Genomic DNA, 19,530 nt, shown 5'->3' on the forward strand with positions numbered 1-19,530 from the left:
TATATATATATATATATATATATATATATATATATATATATATATTCATGAATTTATGTTTCTGTCCTTACATCCACTAGAGGGCTTCCTTCATCCACACCTTGCAACAATCAATACCTAAGGTAAGGATTTTAAAACAGAGTTCTAATGTAAATCTTTCTCATTATACAACCATGTTTTTCATGTTTTTACCCTTGTGTGCTTTTCCTATGTTAGAAAAAGACATGAAGTTGCATCAATAGTACCAAAGGCTGAAAGGTGTATAGAATAACAAAACAATTTTTATCCTTTGAACAAAAATAATAAGTCGCTGTATTTTCTGTTAGAAGATTTGATAAGGGATCCGTGGCTGGCTGTTTAGTTTTCAGTATGACAGCATTAGATTTTAAAAGCAATCCTAAAACCAATTGGTCACCAATGAAACAAATGTAAAGTAAAGGTCATGTGAGCTTCTTGCCAAAACGTCAGTAGTCTAGCTACGGCATTTTGTATTCTATAGAAGTCTAAAAGACACTATTCGTACAATCAGTTAAAAGGGGCATTATATTTATCTAATACATGACAAAAATGCTTGGACAATTTTTCCAGTTCAGCTGAAAAGATCACGTGCCACATTTCAAAAACATTTCTTAAATGAGAAAAACAAGAATTAGATAGAGGCTTTATCCAAATTCATTAAATATAGGCCCTAGTTTTGGTTCCTAGTTCTAGCTGCTTCACCTTTCATTGGGTCAACAGTAAGAACTCCATTATGGGTTGGAAAGCAGCCTTGGCACTGCCATGCTAATTCTGGACAGCCTTTCAGATGTCATTACCAGACAGAATCTCAGGTTTTGCTAGCTAAACACAAAAACTGCACTTCACACAAATGTATTTAGTGTCTGAATCCTTGCATTAAACAAGGCCAAACATAATTGCATGTGTCATACATGGTACAAGTGGAGAAACAATGTTTTTTTGTTCATTTCCATACAAGTGATCTGTTCTTAGAGAGCTTTGCATCACACTGACACAGGGGGGACTATGAACCCTTCAGAGTGTTGGGTAGATGCATAGAACAGATCAATACGTGGATGTACCTTGGGTTTCTCCAACTAAATAAAAACAAAACCAGGGTAATAATCGTTGAACCAAAGGAATAGATCCAGAGTTAGCTCATAGCTTCAGCTACCACAGCTAGAACTCAGTGATTATGGTTAAAAGTCTTGGTGTCATGATGGACTCAGAACTGAACCCTCTAAAGGCAGCTGCCAAGTCAGTTTTCCCCTGAAGAATATTCCAGCATTAAAGGACTAATGTCCAAAGAGAATCTAGAAAAACTAGAATAATTAATGCACGGTTGCCACATGTGTTCTCGTTAGAACTAACAAAGTAGAACACATCAGCCTGTGTCTGCAGTCCTTACACTGACTCCCTGTCGCTTGGAAAATCCTTCTGTTAGCAACATGGACCAGCACCTCAATACCTAACAGATTTGTTGTCAGTGTATCAACCTCCCAGACCACTCAGGTCCTCTAGTTCAAGCATACTCTTTACACCCGGAACTAGAACCAAACACGGAGAAGCAGCATTTAGTTCCTATGGTCTTCCTATGGACTTACCTGGAAAAATTTCCAGAAGAGTTTAGAAGTCCTGAAAAACTGGGTTCTTTTAAGTCAAAGTTAAAAATCTAATTATTCAGAGCTACATTTGACTACTGAGGGTAAGCTTTTAACTGAGATATTAGTTTAAGTTCGCATTTGAATTGTTTTATTTTCTGTATTACCTGTGCTGCTTTTATAATGTTTTATCCTTACTTGTTTTTATTCTGCTTTAACTTTCCTTCTATTCTACAGTTACATTAATGTAAAGCACGTTAAATTGTCTTTGTACTGAATTATGCTATAAAAATAAACTTGCCTTGGTGGGTACATGTTGGGACCTGGAGGTCTGTCCACTTTCTCCACCAGAGGGCGTACGAGATCTCCTGGAGCCAGAGCTGATTGCACCACCTGTCGCTCATCTGCTCATCAGGAGATCCGTATTTAAGGAGGCAGAGGACTTCTCTCTAGTGCCAGAGTGTTTGCCAGTAACGGTTAGCAAGCCTGAGCCAACCAGCCTGTTTGAACCTCTGACTCCCTGAAAACCTGAACCTGAACCCGATCTGTTTTTCTCCTCTCTGCCTCCTAGATTTGAACCTGCCTGAAACCTGAAACCCTGAAGAGTTTCTCTGCCGGTGACCTGCTTGTCCGTTCTCAGAAGAACTCTGGAGAATTATTTCTAAGATCTGCCTGCCCGCTCTCAGAAGACACTGGAAGGAAACTCAAATCTGTGATCTGCCAGCAGTCAAATTAAGCTCTGCCTCCACCTAGCCCTCAGCCTGCCGACAACCTCTGGACCCTCAAGGTTCCCCCCCTCTGCCGCTCTGCTCAACTCCAGAACGGGTACAGCCCTGCACACTCTCATCCTGCAAAATACCTGGATCTCCACTAACTCCTCTGTCCCCCTCTGCAGTGAACCCACTTGTGACCAGTCCTGGATCTGATTTTTCTGTGTGCTTTTCAGAACCCACTCGTGACCAAACGTGTTCCCCTGTGTACCTGTTCATTTATTGTGTTCAAACTTATCAATAAATCTTTGAAATTTTCTCCTGCCTCTGAGTGTTCTGCATGTGGGTTAGACACCTTAAACCAAACATGACAGTACAAATTATTGTGGGACTCCTTAGTGCCAGAAAAAAAGCTGTGGGGAATCTTTTCTTCCCTCCTTCCTTAGTGGGGGCTTAATCATAGGACGAATATCACAATGGATGCTGATGCACATTTTCTAAAGCTAAAACTCCTTACCAATTTGATTGTTTCATATTTAGCTAGAGATTTTACACGTCATTCAAAGCCCAGAGAAGAGTTGAAAATAACAGAGATTTAGAAGTTAGATAGAATTAAACAATAGCCTTATTGATTTCTGTATGTAGTTCGGAAAGAGCTATAGTCATGGTCTCAGTCTTTTTGATCTTTTGAAAAAAGACAATTGCTGTAAAGCCAATTACCAATTGTAGAAGAGAGATAGCTAAGAACTCCAAAATATTCCATACAATTTTATAGTCAGTTGTTTTAAAAGCAGCACTTAGATCAAGCAAACATAATTAGGGAACAATTCTCTGCATTAAAAAGCCCCTCAAATATCATTATTAACCCCTAACTGCGAAGTTTCAGTGAGGTGCAAATTCTAAAGCCAGATTGAATGGACTAAACGATCTGTAACGTACATAGTAGAGATTGGAAATGACTTTCCACAGTCATCAAATTGGTCTGTAATTAAAAATGGAACTAACACTATAGCTGGGGTTCTTCGGTAAAGTTGAAACTGACTGGTCTCTCTTCTCAGATGCTAACAAATTCCTAAACTGTATCTCTGTCGTACTGTGTCGTATGGGAGCTTAATGACACAGGTCGGAAGAACTTAGCTCAGGTGGTGAGAACAGCACAGCGAACTGTGGGATGACTTCTACCAGTTTGGATTAGATTTAATCTGCCACAGATTCCACCCAAAGGAAAATCCTTGTTTATACCACATCCATCAGGAAAACTATACAGGGAAACCAAATAAAAAACATATAGACATAAAATCTTTCCTAAAGCTGTGAGGTTAACGAACCCCCCTGTAGTCAGGCACTAACTTCCAATTTTATCTGTACAATAACAGACACACACATTCAAACACTTCTCCACAGACACATACAAATAAGATCAAATCCAAAACAACACCACCAAATAGTTCATACACTGCTCCAGCACAAGCTGCACTTGATGTAAATATGACACGCTATTTAGTAATTCATTTCTGTGTATTTATTATTTCTTTCAGGATGCCTCAATGTTTCTCCTTCTTCTTAGTAGGGCTGCAACTAACGATTATTTTGCTAATTGATTTATCAGGGCATTATTTTTCTTTGTAAATTGATTAATAACTGGATCGCAAAAGATCTTTAAAGATATATCACATATAATTTAAACCTGTTGAAGCTACAACTTGAGTAAAAAAAGGATTTTCAACTTTTAGAGTCTCTATACTCCAGTTAACGATTAATCAATTACTAAATTAGTTGACAATAATTTCAATTAATCAAGATTTAATCATGATTTTATTTGACAGGCTATAATGGCTAAATATTGTAAAATGCATCTTACAAAATTTTTCTAATGTGCTGCATATTAATTAAATGATTTTAGTAATTTAACAACTATCTAAAAGAAAGCAGAACTCAGCTGGAACAAATCATAACACAGAGCATCATCCTTGACCTTTTGTAGATCCTCAACCTTTTCTTTATTACTGTAAATGTAAAATAGTATATCTGTGTTTTTAATATGAAAGAGAAGACTTACTTGCACCAGTTGATTTGCTAAATCATCTGAGTTTATTCAGCAAAACTTTTTCCGTCAACATGTAGAATATGACTGGCTTAGAAAATCAGAAGCAAAGTGTGGATCTAAAGGACAATTTAATGATTTTAGCTACTTTCTATTATTGAGGTTTTTTTTTTAGCTTAGACAAAATTCTCTCTGTTCTTAATGATGACCCTGGAGATGCTTGTTAGAGTAAAAATCTATTTTATTTCCTGCAGGGTGAATATTAAGTAAAAAGCTGCAACTTGTAATCATCCATTATCTTCTAATTCTGGATCAGGTCAGCTAATTTCAGGCTTGGTTATGCTGCTTCAGAGTCAGGTCAGGCTACTGGTTTTTGTGCCAGTTGCAGTGCCCTGTGTTCCCAATTTCATATTTAGACTTCTTTTTCATTTGACTTACACTTTTAAGGTAAGGTAGATCCCTTACAACAATGCTTATTTTTCTTTTTTGTCTTGAATGACAAGAAAGTGGAGTCTCTTCAGCATGCTTGAAAAAGAATAGGACATAACCTTGCAATAGTCAGGCATCAATGTGAAAACGTTAGAGTTTAGCCATTCTTTTTAATCATCACATAATTTTTCCTAAGAGCTGATAAATTAGCCGCTCATCAGTTTAAGAAATTACAAACATGTTAGAGTGAAGCAATGATATTGGCAGCCAGCATAGCGGTCATATTTTCAAAGATTGCCCCAACCCACATGCAGAAAACTCACTGGAGCCAGATATGATTTAACCCTTTATAGGGCAACTTACCGGTTTTGATCACTTGTATACCCCTTAGAAATGGAGTACCCCTGTCCCCCAGTGAGGTCTAGAAGCACAAGATCTATATCCAGCCATTCAGCAAAGAGCCTAAGACAGGGCTGTACATCCTATGTTGGCATTTGACCAATTAGAGGAGGCATTGAATGATATACTACCTACTGGAAATTAAGTTGGGAAAAAAGAATAACAGGTCAAGAAAAAAAGGTAAAAAGCTAATTGAAAAGTTAGAAAGTAAAGCTAAAGGGTTAATATGCCTCTAAGGTTATGTTGTATCTAAAAAAATGGGTTTCTTTCACTGTTTTTCACAAATTTCCTATAGAAGCACTTTTGTTATTTTTCTTAATATATTCAGGCAAGTTGCCGTTTCTTGTTATTACACTGACATTCATTTTTGCCATCAAAATATCCATATTTTTTGAATGTTACAAAGATAATAAGGTCTCGTCCTCAATTCCAATAACACACTACAAAAATGTGAAAATGTCTTAAAATACGTGTATTTACCCTTAATTTGAGTAGGTAAATAAGTAAATCTCACGGTGGAAGAAGCATTTTTATCCTTTAAATCAGATTATTTGATATTATGCTCTTGAAATAGGAGACTGCACTTTTTCCCCTTATCTTAAATGTACATTTTCTTATTCCATTCGCAAAGTGCCTCATTTACCTGCTAATTCAAGAAAAAATGCTTGTATTTTAAGAGAGAATGACTTAATTTCGATATTTAAAGTCTTTCACTGAGTGCCCTATAAAGGGTTAAAAGGTTTTATTGGGAAAAGAAAAGTTGAATCAGCAGGTGATTAGAAATGAGAAATGCGGGTTTGGCATCCACTAGATTCAGGTAGAGAGACATAGCATTTAGTGTTGTGGCTTCAAAATGGAAATGAGCAGTGGTTATTGTTTGGTTCTTTACTGTAGATTATGAAGTGGACGTCCAGAGGGGAAACTAAAGGAGTGTTGAGATTGAGGAGTTTTGGTCAAATCTAGTGGAGAGGCTTGGTCTGAATGGATGGATTTCAGGTGGAAGCAAAGCACAGTGGAGATGATGTTTACAGTGGGGGTGAACCGGGTTCTAACGGGATCTTTCCAGAGATCCATTTCACAAAGCAGGTTTAACAAACTCAGACTCAAACCCTCCACTCGGAATTGATCTAGCCAAAGGTTGGAAACTGTGGTAAGAAGGTCGGATGACTAAGTTTGGAAACTCTCAGAGTTGAAAAAAAAAAAAAAAAAGCTGCTGTGAGTTTGTTTAATCAACTCAGAGTTGACAACATGCATAACGAGTATGAAAAGCCATTATCAGTGCAGCACCGATTTGACGAGTACCCATGACAGGCAATAGGTAGTACCTATTTCACACCAATGGAACTAGATATTTTAACGCAGAAATGTAAAAAAAACTGGAGAAAGTGCTTAAACAACAGAACAAGAGCCCTGCAGCTGCAAAGGAGAGGTGGGGGAGATTGCGAAGGAGAAGATTGCTGTTAGATTTATTGCATAACTTTAAATTAAGTGTCTAAGGCGGACCCTTTAAACATTTATTTTTTGTTGTCGTATTTGTAGATCACTAAAATAAATTTCTTCCACGTTAAAATCTAATTTCTTAACAAAACTGTAATAACAGATCTTCTAAATTACCTTTTTGCACAATAAACAGAATTTCTGAAAGTAAATAAACAAAACTGAATTTGTAAGAGTGACATTTTATATACCAAGAAATGTTTACACATTTTAAGTGGTCGTTTTCACATTTGTCAGCTTGACTAAATGCTATGTATTTATGATATCTGAAATATATTTCATTCTGATCAAAATAATACAATTAGAAAAAGCCATAGAAGAAAAGAGGTATACCACACTTGGTTAACACTCTGACACAGGGGGACTGGCAGCAGATCCCTTTAAAAGTCCTCCTCGATGAGCTGTGATGATGTACACCTGTCAGCACTGGGCACCTATGGCTCTCCAACTCCACTTAGAGGAGAAACGTGGAAGCAGCAGCAAAAATACAGACTACTGCTGTATTCAAATCCGGAGGCTGCGTCCTCCGAAGGCCAGATTCGTCCACAGATTATGTCATTATGCTGTGCTGTGGACTCTTTGGGTTCAAAGACTCTGAAGAGGTTACCTTCGGAGGATGCAGCTGTCAGCCAAATTCTCCCAGATCCTAAAAAAAGCTCTTAGAAACTTTATCTAACCTTAAACAAAATATAAACCGATATTATTTTCTTTTTTATTCAATTCTTAAAACAAATCCCAAATCTGCTTGATCATCACGTCATTGCTATTTTTAAAAGCATCATACCGCTTGAAAATGTTTTGTTTGCAGTCTAAATAAGTAAGTATGTTTACCAGACGTAAAAACTAGGGCTGGTGCCAATTAAATATGTTTTTTATAGAAACAACCCAGTTTAGGAACAGACATAAAATCTGAAATCCGGTCTTCTCTCTGCTATCAACCACTGTGTAGTCTATTCACTTGAGAGGAAGTGACAGCACTGGGGCCCCTCAGGGTAAGATTGCTTTGACCAGGCACTGTCCCTGTCACAGTGTGACATTTACCAGAATGGTCTGTATACACAGAAGAAATCAGATGTGATTGCATAGTATTTGGGATGTGGCATTAAAACCAATAAGTTAAGATAGATTAGATTAAGAAAAAAAAAAGGGAAAAAAAAAGGCTATTTTTTTAACTTCTAAGTGAAAAAAGAGGAATTAAGATTAATAAGAAAATGATTTTATTACTTTGGGAGTCTTTGCTGTATATAATAACAGAAAAAGCTGCAAGGCTGCTGCAAATTTTCACACATTACAGCTTGTCTTCCTATCTTCCCCTCCTGTGGACCAGTGTGCACATGGCTTATTAAAAATGTTTTCATTTTAGATTAAGAGTTTGTAAGTGTTTCCTCTGCAGATGACACCAAAGAAGAAAAAAACTCAAAGTCAGTCTTGACTTTGTGAGTGTGAATGAAAAGCAAACTGCAAAAAAAAAAAAAATCTTTCAGAATGAATCTTACAAAGTCAAATTTAATGATCCATGCTTTCATCACACATTTATTGTTTTTCAATTGAATGAACACATTGTTGAAGGCTGAAGGAAAAACAAAAAAACCCAAAACATTTAATGCTCCCCAGTCTTTTTTTTGTTTTTTTTACTTCCACGGGCTATTTGTCTTTTATTTTTAAGCTTTATCTTTCAACAGTAAGACTCAATTTTTTTTTGTTTAAAAACTAAGACATTGGTGTCATGTTGTGTTATTAAGTGGTATCATAGTAAAATTAAGTAAACTAAAATTAACACAATACTTTCTCTAAATAAATGAACAACCATACCTTTCTTTGAACCCATGTTTTCTTAGATACAGTAATCCTTTCATAAGGAATTACCTATCATTGACGTAAATGGCTCATTTCTTTTGTTACTGCTTTTTGAAAATATTGACTCAATATATTTACCAACAACAATAATAAGTACACTGCTGTGTGACCTCAGTCAAGGGAGTCTCATTAGGGCCAGGTTGTTTTTTTGCTTTGCTTTCTCAAACAGATTCATATGAAAAGCCAATAAGGTGTAGAATTGACAATTTAAGAGTTGATTGTTGGCTTTGATTGAACAGTATCCACATTGTGCTTTCTCATCCCAATGGGGTATTGGTTTTGTGAATGAAGTGGCCAAACTCCCAACTGGTTGTTGTGATGCGGCTGGGAGGAGAGGGCAACCATCCTCTGCTTGCATCCTCTGCTGTCCATTAAGTCCCTCTCCTGGCAACACACTGGTAATGGCCTATCCATACGCCATAATCAGACACTAAAAAAAACACTGACTGTAAAAAGCCATCAAAATCAAACACACAACCGAGTGCGCACGGTTAGCCTCTACATTGACACAGCTGCGGCCATTATTTGCAGGGAGGATGAGGGATGAAATATGAAGAGCAGAACTATTAAAGGGGGCTGTGTCACAAAGACCGGCATGTGTAACAAATTTAGGAGAGCCATCGATCCAACTTATGGCAGGCTGACTTTTCAACTAACGCTTTCAACAATTTGAGTGCAATTTACTTTAATCTGCACCAATAAGCAATATCTATCACAACATCCTGTTTGTTTCTTGTGTTGACGTCATCGTCGATTTGAATCCGCGTTGACAGTTTACCAAAAATAACAACCTCTAACACCTACTATCACATGCACAGACCACCACAATGACACTTTTTTGCTTGTTGTTACCATTTTCTCTATAATTTAACTCTCAGAAAAACCTGACAGTGTAAAGGGGTTTATTCAGATTTTGACAGTTGAGGATTTTTTGCCAAGGGCACATTTGTTCTAGGGTTTTAATTCATTATTTTGTAGTAAAACACAATAGGACTGATATCAAGGTCCTACGGGATCCAGTTTGTTATGCATTTTGTGAAGGAAGAAATAAATGAGGCATTTTTCTTAAAAATACAATGTATATTAATTTTTATTTAAAATTTATACCAATTACCTCTCAACAGATGATAAAGCACGGTACTAACCTTAGCTAATGAACATGACTGCTTATATGTTTTCAAAAAATGTACATAAAGGCATGATGTGTTCATTGTGAAATTCCAAATCACTTCAAACAAAATTAATTCCACAACTTTTTTACTTTTGATACTGATTACAATGAGAAAATATCTCAATAGAGGTCATGGAAGAGATGTTTTGTTATGTAAAAATTACTCAAAAATTGATAATGATGAATTTACTGGCAAATGGGTTCAATTACGTCAAAATATTCAGTTTTTTGCTTATATTGCCACAATATGATCCAAGTGTATGATATGGTTCAATAATCTTATTCTTCTTGAATCCGCATATTCATAGGGCAAACACATACTAAAATAAATATTTGCCCCAACAACTCAAGTCATCCCTCCTGGAGAGACTCCTGTTGGTCCATCTGAGCAAGAAAACAAGCAGCTATCAGGATCCCCTGCAGTTTGCTTATTGCCGTGGAGTTGGGGTTGAAGATAGCCTCATACACTTGCTGCAACAAACCCACTGTAATTTAGGAAGACAGCAAGGCTTGGCAAGTTTGATATACGTAGCACAATTCAATACAAAGACAATTAAAAGTGCTTTGCATAGATAAATAGTAAAATAGAAGGAAAGTAAAAGGAGTATGAAAGCAAGCAAAGACAAAAGTATGATAAATACAGGCAGTTAAACAAATAACCTGAACCCAAACTTAAACCAATGCCACCTCAGCTAACAATGGAACTGTCCAACTCAGTTAAAAACAAATTGGTTTCTAACTTTGACTTAAAAGAACTCAGGCTTTCATCATTTTTAGTCTTTTGAAGGTTTGTTTCAGAAACTGAACCTTGTTAAAATATTTGGCCTCCTTGAACTTCTTGCCCTTTTGCCACATTTCAGGTTTCAAATATAAAGATGTAAAATTAAATTTTTTTGTGTAGAACCATCAACAAGTGGGACACAATCATGAAGTGTATTGAAATGTATTGGACAGTTGAAACTTTTTTAACAAATAAAAAAATGAAGAGTGGGACGTGCAAACTTAATCGGCCCCTTTGCTTTCAGAGCAGCAAACTCTCTCAAGAAGTTCAGTGAAGATCTCTGAATAACCCAATGTTGACCTAAATAACTGTTGCTGATAAATAGAATCCACCTGTGTATGGTCAGATTTCCAAATCCTTCTGCTCTATGATCGTCTCAGATGCCTGTTTAAAGTGCAGCAGGCACACAACAGGCAGGTCCAAGATACTGCCTGGTGATACCCAAGATAACCAGGCTTTAAACATCCCAAGGAGCACTGTGCAAGCTATAATATAGAAATAGAAGGATTGTCGGACCACTGCAAATCTACAGACCCAGCCATCACAATTTTCAGCTCAAACAAGGGGAAGACTGACCAGAAATGCACCCAAGAGAACCATTATCACTCTGGATAAACTACAGAGATCTAAAGCTGAGGTGGAAGACTCTATTGATCATATACTGCACAAATCTGGAGTGGGTGGGGCAGACACAGAGGATGTTGAATCTGGTGGTAAGACTCCCCATGTGGAGTACTTTCTTTTGATGGCTTATACAAGGGAGATTTGTGATTGGTGGCAAACCATTCCCTATTTTAAACAATGCATTTGTGTATCAAGGCACATCAAGGGAGTCTCAAAACACACACACAAATGCAGGAAAGACCACTGGTACTTTGTACTTTAATTTGTAATTGTTTTTGGACCAGAAATACTTTAGCTAATCTTTATCTGTGCATGTGTGGATCTTGTGTGCTTGCATCAGTTGTTCTGTGCATCTGTGAATCTTGTCCTTTGTGTGTGTGGTTTTTTTTGTGCTTACGTGAGTGATGCTGTGCATCTGTGGATCTTGTCCTGTGCATGTATGAATCACATATGTGTATTTGTGAAAATTGAGACCGATCTAGCGCCATAAAATGTGGCAAAAGGCCGAAAAGTTCAAGGGGGTTGAATACTTTCACAATACACTGTAAGCGGAGCATAGGTACTAAATGCTGCTTTTCAATGTTTGGTTGTAGTTCTGGGTGTACAGAGTAGGCTTGAACTAGAAGACCCGAGTGGTCTGACCTGAGCCACCTTGGGACATCTAATAAAATCAAGTGATCAACAGTATCAAATGCTGCACTGCGGTCCATTAATACCAGCACTGTGGTTCTTCCATAGTCTGCACTGAACACCTTAATCAGGGCAGTCTCAGTACTTTAGTTGGATTGGAAACCTGACTCTCAGACATCACAGCTGCTGATCATTGTTAAGAAGGTATTTAACTGTCAAAACAGTTAAATGCCTTCTTTTTTTTTCTCAAAAAGGGAGGTTTGAGATGGGCCAGTAGTTCTGCAGGAACAGTTTGACCAAGCTTCTGTTTTCAACAATGGTTTGATAATCAATGCTTTTAATTTCTGAAGGAAAACACCCGGCATATGTTTTTGATTTGAATCAAACAAGACCTTAAAAACATAAAACCTTCCTCATGAAACCTGTAGCAATAGGCGTCAAGGGGTTAATATCATCACCTTCACATTCTAATAACAGAAACCCCCAATGGTATTCAAATATGAAATGTAACAAGTGCAGGTATAACCTGGAGCAAAGTCTACCTGACAAACAGCGCAATCTGTGAGACTGAATAGTCAATTGTCTGATCAAGTAGTTAGCAAAACAGGAGAACCACAGGGGCCTGTATTTTCATAATTCCTATTTACTCTCTGCACCTCTGACTTCCAGTGAAATTCTGCAGAAATTCTCAAATGTCTCAGCAGTCGTTGAGTGCATCAAATATGGTACGAAGCTAAATACTGTGAGCTGAGGGATTGATTTGTGGCATGGAAAGAATCATCTGAACCTAAATTAAAATAAAACAAGGGATATTATTGTAGATTACAGAAGTAACATGAACATGTTCAATTGTATTACCATCATGAAGAAGAATTGGAGGTGGTGGAGGAGTCTAAATGCCTTGGTGTTCCCCTAGAAAACAAACTCGACTGGAGATGCAACTGTGAAGCTATCTAAAAAAGGGGACAGAACAGACTGTACTACTTCCTATGGAAGCACAGGTCCTTCTGCGTTTTTTGCAAGATGCTACATAACATCTCTAGGTCTGTTATGGGGAGGGTGATCTCTTCTGATGGGGTAACAGCATCGAAGTAACTTATAAGTCCTCCAGATAATGGCAACCACAAAACAGGTAGCCACACTTTTGCTCAGTCTCTTTCAAAAAGGAAAATATGGATATAACTAGGCACAAATCCAGTTGCCTCTGTTTTAAGGCAGTTTGGTGTATCAAAGAAGCTTAGCAGGCTCATATTGAAGGTCTGCTCTATTGTAGGACCTCTTTTAGAACCTGTGCAGATGATTTCACAAAGAATTTTCAATAAAATAAGGAACATTATGGATAGCATTGAGCAGCAGAAGACTGTTAAACAGAGTGTCAAAAAATGTGTGTTCAATAAGAGGTGCAAGATGGACCGCTACGGAAGATCCTTCCCTGCCTGCAACTATCAAGATCTACAGCCAACAAGTTATTAAAACAACATTTATTTTCCCTTTGGGATTATTATTTTTGAATTGAATTACTGAAAAAAAAAAAGTTTTCCAGGTGCTCTAATAAAAATGGAGTGCTCAGCAGTGTTGAATGCTTCACTAAGGTCCAATAATACCAACAGTGCAACTCTTCTACAGTGTGTATTTATATGAATATTGTTACTGTGGTCAGCATGGAAACTTGGAAAATACTATTTAACTAGGTTTTGTTGGGATCTGGAGGTCTGTCCACCTTCCTCCAGCAGAGGGCACCTCTAGGTCTACTGGAGCTGAGCTGACGACCACACCTGCGACCCATCAGTCATCAGGAGACCAGCATATAAGCAGCGGCAGGACTACACTCCAGCGCCAGAGTGTTAAGCCAGTTATGGTTAGCGAAGCCAGAGCCAACCAGCCTGTCTGATCCTCTGACTCCCCTGAAACCTGAACTTGAACCTAATCAGTTTTTGTCCTCTCTGCCTCCTAGGAAGGAACCTGACTGAACCCTGGAACTCTGGAAGAGTTTCCTCTGCTGAAATCTGCCTGCAGGCTCTCAGGAGCTCATCTGAAGAATCTAACTGTCTGAACCTGCCTGCCCGCCCTCAAGAAGAGGATCGGAAGAAAACTCTGGATCTGAACACTGATAAGTCTGAAGTCGAGCCCTGCCGTTGCTTAGCCCTCTGCCAACTTCAAGCCTCTGGACCCACCTGGTTCTCTCCCTCAGCCACTAAACCAGAATCACGTCACAGGTACAAACCTGCACAATTCCTCTGGCAAAGATCTACCGCATCCTGGTTAACCTAACTGTCCCTCTCTACAGAGAACCCTGTGTGACCAGTCCCGGATCTGTTTCTCTGCATCTCTCATATAACTTTGTGTTTATTTCAATAAACAGTCAAACTTTTCATCTGCCTCCGTTGTGTTCTGCATGTGGGTTAGAAATCTGAATCCCATCATGACAGGTTTAGGAAGCAAATATTTCAAGTAATTTATAAAATGAAGTAATCATTTGATGTATTATGATAATAACAGTAATTTTTAATAATACTATAATAATGATTTTAGCTGATTGAGATCACAAGTCATTTCTTGTGATACGGCTAAGGTCCTTTTATCACTTTAGCCTAGAAAAAAGCTAATTTTTATTAGATATCAAATATTATAGTCCAAAAAATAGATTATCTTGTGCTATGCTATATTTGTCTAATATTGGCCTTTACAAATCAGAATTAAGGTCTTACTTAATTTGAATCAGTGGTCAGCGGCTCTGCTCATTTTTGTATGTGTTATGTCAATAGCAACACATCTTGCTTGTCATCCTCTGACAAGCAAGGTTATTAAATAGTATTTGCACATTAGATATTGCACAAGTTATTGCCATTTTAGTGTTGCATTGTGGAGTCAACAACGAGGATGAATGACCTGCGGAAACGATCCTTTTTACAAACAGGGTGTAAGAGTCTTTCACTATAGGAGCTGCTCAGCTCACGTACACCCTGGTGTAGGGGTCTGATGGAAAAAAAAGAAGAATTGAGTGTGATTATTTTTTTATGTTAATTCTTGTCCTCTTTTGGTTTCCAAATGGCAATATTTACTAAAAAATATAAATAGTAAACAACAAAAAATGAATAGAATTGAAAATATCCTCTCAAACTTTTAATTTTAGGTTAATTTCTAGATCTAGATGTACAGTAGTAGTCATTCATAATTACTCCACTTTACTTGATAGGCCCTTGGTTGGTCCCCTACAATTCCTTTTAAAACATTAATCTTTGTACTAAAATATTCTTTCTGTCATGCTTTGTGGACATTAAGATCTAAAGAGAAACGCCTTCTTGTGGTCAGACCCTGTAATTCAGTGAAAGGTTGAAGTCAGAGTTAAAAAATGTGCATGCCCAATAGAAGGCCAGTGGCTGTTAGTTGGCTGCCATCGGCTGGCATTTGACTAGGAAGGGCCATTCTTAATGGCTGCTACTGTAGCCTGACATAAGATATGCGTCTCCCTTAAGATATACACACATGAAAAATGAATTCCAAGTATTCATTGCATCAAAAGTAAGGATTAGTCACTTATAGTCAATTTGAAAATATTATGATTTTCATTTTGAAAATTTTATGTCTTTCACATACATTCATTCTTTACCATATAGAATTCACACCAGATTTTTACTCAGAGCTTAAACACAGTGTCCTATATTGACAACAGTTTCTGCAGTATTTCAAGGTTTTCAGCAGATATCTAACAACAGTTGTTAGTTACAACCACATATAATCTCTGCATGTTGCACAGCATTCATCAACATACTAAAAAATATATTTTTAAGGGATATTTGTTTTTTAAGTCACTTCCTTGTGGAAATAATATAATACTAAACCCAGTCCAAAGTTTATTTTAGTCCTGAAGGTGTGTTATTACATGAAATGAAATAAAACAACAGTTACAGCCCCTTCTGCTGGCATATAAGTTATATAAAGTGCTAAAGAAAGTCATACAACCCACACTGCGAAAGGCTGCAGCATTACAGGTAAGGTGAATCTGCAGTTCAATGTGCTTGTTTTGTTCTTTATAATTACAGGCTGTGGTAACGTGACCCTTTAGGCAGCTATAGATGAGAGAGGCCCATTAAGGAAAGGTAAATCTAATTAGGAGTCTTAACAGCCCCAATGCCCTGTGCTACTGCTGGAGGGGAAACAGAGGATTTACAATTTGGTTCTGTGACCCCAGCACCACAGTGAGCCTTTTTGTGCCAGCAAGTTAGTGTTTTATTTGCTATGTTGTGGGATTTGGGTGTGTGGGTGGTTGGAGGGGTTAAGAAGAACATATCCAGCCCAATGCTGGGCCATGCAGCATTATAATTACACTGAACTATATGTGGCATAATCATCAGGCTACCCTGAGTATAACTGAAATTATAACCATTGACCTCTAACTACTAATGATTTCTTCTTCTGCTATCTTACAGGAAACATATCAAACATAGTTGGATGCATCTGGAGCACAAGCCAAATAATCAGATATGACATTTAAAAAGAACAAACTACTCCAATAACAAAGACCAAAGAGATGCATAGCATATTTAGCCTTAAGCAGTGATTCTTGCTGGTGGATAGTCATCTTTAAGAGTCTCAATGGTTTAGGTCACAACATCCTTTTAACTGTTTTTTAAATTAAAGGGTGCAAACTTGATCAAAAATCCCAGTTGGTGCTTTTTATTCTTCACTTGTGTCTCCTTATCACCAGGACCTGCTGTTCTTTTTATCCATCTACAAACCTCGACCGGAATATGTGACAGGAAAGATAATTAGTTCTGTGGTTTGTTTACTTGAAATAGAAATCTTCAATTAAACTGCCCCCTTCAGTTAAAATAGACTCAAATCACATTTGATGTGTAAAACCAAGACTAGCATTTGAGGGCAACTGGGCACCACCCTCCACTGTTTTTAGCACTACTGGAAAAGATGTGGAAAAAAAATTCATATAAATTTGATAACATAATCTCAAATAAAAAAATAATATGTAATAAGAAGAGACACGAGGTTAACATATTTTAATGTCTTTAAGGGGTGTCTCTAATAATTTCCTGAATAAACATTAACTCTAAGATGCAATGTTTTCCTAGAAATTAAAAAATAAAATTTAGTAAAAAAAAAAAAATTTACTTCAAAGCTTTTTTACAATCTTAGTCTAGTAGAAAATACAACATGTGTGAAGGTGTCCGTATGTCTGCTTGTGATAGTGAATTACATAGGATTAACAGCAGCATGCCAGCTATGCTGAATGGTCATGTCACAGACACAGCTGTGTCACTCTGTAGTTACCGGCCACCCTGGCACTAAAGTGATAGGGACAGTCACGAGTCAATGAGCATCAGTCCCCCAACAACTCACCCACCCAAAGAACACTTTATGCCACCGCTGTCATTACACATGTAGACAGAAACACTGGAAGAGCACTCTCTGTGATTACTCATTCCACTTGGCAGCTGTATTTTGACACATGCAAAAACAATCACAGTCATCAACATAGATGCTCTGTAATAAAGGAGGAGGTAGGACATAGGGGATAACAGAGAATAAGAAGCTGCTAAATTGTCTGTTTTATTATTTAAAATGAAATATATATAGAAATATCTTAATTATACAATCTTTGAATCCACCTGGTTTTGAGATGATGGTTGGACACGATGTTTTATAAAAAGCATTGTTCTATTTTCTATGCTAAACAAACAGATGCAGCAGTCAAATTTCCCAGTATATACAACTGAAAATTCAGAATGGTGGAAAGCATGTTTTTAAAATGACTGTGAACATTACAGAACTACAGATGGACATAACTGATTTTTTTTTTTTTTTGAATGGGTTCTCTGGCTTACTCCCACAGTCCAAAAACATCACTATTAGTTTAATTGGCTTCTTTAAATTCTCCTTAGGCTTGAGTTTGTATGTGTGAATGGTTGTTGTCTGCTGTTTGTCTCTGTGTTGCCTTGCTATAGACAGGCAACCTTTCCAGGGTGTAACCCCACCTCGCTCATTGACAGCTATTTTCATACTGCTCCCCTCCCAACCCCAGCCGGGATAAGCGTGATGGAAAATGAATGAAAAATGGATGGGTTTCGATACATAATTTCTGTTTTGTTCAAATCAGTTCCCAAATTTAAGGAGGCTAATATAAATTATTTGGTTAAACAAAATTGTTAAATATTTGCTTAATATGAATCAATAATCTTTTAGTTAATTGACTTTTTAACCTCCATCCATCCATTTTCCATCACGCTTATCCCAAGCGGGGTTGCGAGGGGTGCTGGTGTCGTACTCGAGCGGTCTACGGGCGAGAGGCGGGGTACACCCTGGACAGGTTGCCAGTCCATCGCAGGGCTTATCTTTAACCTTTTGATCTTTAGCCTTTCGTTATTTGGGTGACAGTGGCGTTGGGTGCAGGAGTTTGCCCTGCAATCAGAGGGTTGTTGGTTAGAGCCCCGGCTCTGTCTTTCAGAGTCGTTGTGTCCTTGGGCAAGATACTTCACCTGCGTTGTCTACTGATGGTGGTCAGAGGGCGGCAGCCTCACTTCTGTTAGTGAGCCCTAGGGCAGCTGTGAGTACAATGTAGTTTGCCATCATCAGTGTGTGAGTGTGTGTGTGAATGGATGAATGACTGAATGTAGTGTAAAGCACTACAAGTCTTCTAATTTGAAAAAAGGTGCTATATAAGTACATGCCATTTACCATAAGGAATAGTTGAATATAAGGCCCACCTAGCTACTGTCATGGTTTTGGTTATGTTATGCTTTACGTTGCTCCTTGTTTTCTAGTTTTTATTGGTTTAATTCCTATTTTGTTGTGATTTCTAGATTTATGTTAGTTCTCATGTTTTTCTGTTGTCCTCTGTTGCCCTCTTGTGTGTGTGTGTGTGTGTTACTTTCCCCTTTGCTCCCTCGTTGTGTCCTCACACCTGCTCCTTGTCAGCTCGTTAGGTCTCCCTTTGTCTCTGTCAGCTATTTATGCTCTCACTCTTTGTTGGTGCCTCTGTTGTTGCTGGTCCAGTCTTCGCTGTAGTCTTCTCCCCTCGTCTCTCCCTGGCTCCTTCTACGTGTTTTCCCTTGAAGTCTCCATGGTTCTGGTCTGTTACATTTCTAGTTGGATTTTTGGACTGCCTTTGTTAACCATTTTCATTAAAACTACAAGTATTCACCTCTGCCTTGGCATTTGGGTCCTCCAAACCACCACCAACCTTGACAGCTTCTTTAGGCTTGGCTTATGAAATAACGGTGATAGTTGCAAGCAGACACAAGTGAAATCATTTAAAATGGACTCTTTGTTCTTATATTGGTAATAAAATGTAATAACAATATGAGGAAACATATGACTATTATGGTAGTGTTTTTTTTTTTTGGCTTTATAAGCAACAGCTCGTGAAATCTTAATTTCTGGTACCATCCAGTCACTCTTAGTTTCTTGTCAGCTTGCTTTACAGAACAGTAACAGGTGAAATATTCAGAAGTCATCAAAAACCCAAACTGTTTAGCTGGAAACTCTTTCATAAACTTTGCGGGACCTGTAATTATGAGGTGCCCCCAGGGACATAAATCAGAATTAACTTGCATATACACATATTAAATTACACTCTTCCATATAATATACTGAAAACCTCACACAAACACTAGTAAAAAGCTCTCACATAAACTAGTGAAAACATTTACCTCTTATATAATCTACTCAAAAGCTCTCATACAAAGTAGTGAGAACTGTTCATATAAACTGGTGAAAAGCTTTACCTTTCATACACACTTCTAGAAAGCTTTCATATACACTATCAAAACGCTCTC

General features: G+C 37.7%; 1 long non-coding RNA gene across 1 annotated transcript in view; it reads left to right on the top strand.

The window, feature by feature from the left end:
- The window catches only part of LOC107089479, a 21,613-nt gene extending 4,012 nt beyond the window's left edge, over window positions 1–17,601 (top strand). Inside the window, exons 2-3 of the long non-coding RNA XR_001481442.1 lie at window positions 2,017–2,020; window positions 17,589–17,601. This is a non-coding gene — a long non-coding RNA (uncharacterized LOC107089479). The remainder of the gene's footprint in view (window positions 1–2,016; window positions 2,021–17,588) is intronic.
- The last annotated feature ends 1,929 nt before the right edge of the window (window positions 17,602–19,530 follow it).

Source organism: Cyprinodon variegatus, unplaced genomic scaffold, assembly GCF_000732505.1.
Source record: "Cyprinodon variegatus isolate N-32 unplaced genomic scaffold, C_variegatus-1.0 Scaffold254, whole genome shotgun sequence".
Lineage (NCBI taxonomy): Eukaryota > Metazoa > Chordata > Actinopteri > Cyprinodontiformes > Cyprinodontidae > Cyprinodon > Cyprinodon variegatus.